This window comes from Branchiostoma floridae, chromosome 7, assembly GCF_000003815.2.
Source record: "Branchiostoma floridae strain S238N-H82 chromosome 7, Bfl_VNyyK, whole genome shotgun sequence".
In the NCBI taxonomy this organism is placed as follows: domain Eukaryota; kingdom Metazoa; phylum Chordata; class Leptocardii; order Amphioxiformes; family Branchiostomatidae; genus Branchiostoma; species Branchiostoma floridae.
This window is the reverse complement of record NC_049985.1, coordinates 25207700-25209936: the sequence shown is the minus strand read 5'-3', so window position 1 is coordinate 25209936 and position 2237 is coordinate 25207700.

The window sequence follows — 2237 nt, the reverse complement described above, 5'->3', positions numbered from 1 at the left end:
GAATATTGGTGTTGCAGTGAGATATTCTCAATGCACAAAATACATTAAATCACAAGTCAAAGCATCACAACCTCCATAGGATTTTCCTAGACGTCGTTTGGAACAGCAGAACAATATTGCGGCATGGAGTAGTACAGTCATTTGGACCAAGATGAAAGAAGTTGAGGAGTTAACAAAACGTCTGCCAAGTAAATGTTTCCAAGATGGGCCAACAGCACTTACAGAAAATAGTATTTTTTCCACATAAAGCTTATATATGAAACAGGGTTGTTTGCACCTGTAACCATTCCCCGATGGTGTCGTGTCTTGCTACCCAAGCACCTTCACCATCGATTCCGTTTAACCGCCCGTTGTAAGGCTCGTAACCAGCACTGTGGAACGAGGATGCAGTGATGCTGCCATCAGGTATGGCACCAGATTCGATCCCAAGTAGATGTGGACAGGATGGGAAGGGGGCTGCAACTGATGTGATGGATCAAGAAGGTGAAACTATTGGCAAATTTGAAATATTTCTAACTATACTTCAATTAGGACTTTACCGTGGTCAATATATAGAAAGCCTATATATATCTTTATATATTTCTCAATCAAGCGTCACGTCAAGCGACATGATCAGCCTTGCAAATTACGTTCCTAGTCATTAAGCTGAGTAAATATAAGAATGTATGGAAATATTTTTGACCTTTTATAGCAGTGCATATAACTCTGGGCTTCCTTTGCAAAACTCGATGGATTCTAACGATAAGATAATTCTGGGGAAAATACATGTGATATTTTATCAAGGACCACTTTTGTTCTAATTCTTATGAGATCAAAAGTTAGTCTTTGCATGTCTTCATTTTCAACATTGAGTACGGGAAAATTAAATACGAAATTCTACTTAAAGATGTTAGAACGTTTAGACACATCTCAGGATTTAAACCTACTAGTGTTACAGCCCACAATCTCCACCCTCATTGCGATGTGATTATGCCAGGACTGGACCACGAAACGCACAGAACGGGCATCAACTGGGTTGTCCAGGAGGTTTATGACAGGGTAGGTTCTGTCGAAGTTACCTGGAAAGACCTGGAGGGTAAACGGATAATTTAGATAAGGGTATTTTCTGATCTCCATTATAGTTAAGTATGTTCATCTTTAGATCTATCTCCATCATTACCAATACCCCAACAGTCTCAGTATAAAATCTGTCTGTGACAATTCAAAAACGCAAATAAAAACCAACGGGTCAAAATGAGTCTGCTGTACACAATGTTCTGGACAAACCTGATTAATATACATATCACGTCGTTGAATTTTGTTTTTATTTAGAAGTTAAAAAAAAAACAATGTTTATTTCTCTATTTTCAAGATACCATTTCTGAGTCATCGCTGTAAGCATATGTCGTCCAACTAATCCGATCTGTGCTGTACTGGAGTTTGTACGACGTCACCCACTGAGGGCAATTGTTAAGCCGACCCTGAATGATGGTGCCCATGACGCGCTTCATTTCCCCTAAATCCACCTGGAAGGCGATGCACATGTGGTTAGTTTTCTTTATGAATTGCAAAATAAGAAGCAAGAAAAAAAGGTCTAACTATCTCCTAAAGACATACTTGGTATGCTGACACTAGGCCACATTTGACGTCTGCTGACTTTGCAGTTGGATATTCTCAATGGAGCAATACATAAGATACTTAAGGTGCACTCTCACTGGACTTGGAGCACGCTTGCGTCACTGCGGGGTTCGAAAGATACTCAACGAATTTCAGAGATGAAGAACGGTGTTTCTGACTTTTTGTGTATTTTGTCGTCTTCTAAGTCATACATTTATGTATTACGCAATATCTAAATCATAAAAAATCGGAGAAAATAACAAAACAGTGACGCAGTGAAAAAAAAGGAACCCCGCAGTGACGCAAGCTTGACGCAAGTGCAGTGAGAGGGCACCTTAAGTCAGAACAACATCAGAACCTAAAAAAATATTTCCTGGCCAACATCCCTGCAAGGAGTAGAATGATTCAATCAGGCTGCCCTGATGAAGTAAAACGGAGGAGTTACCGAAACGTCGGCTATTTAAATCTCTATAAGTGCGTGCCTTAAAAACTGCTCAATGATTTGCCACCCAGCTGAAAAGATCTACAACATAAAGGAACTTTTCCAACACGGAGCTTCTGTACAGAACATGATTTTTAAATTTATGAAGATATATGCTTACGTACCTGCAACCACTGCCCGACGGTGGTGTACTTGGCTA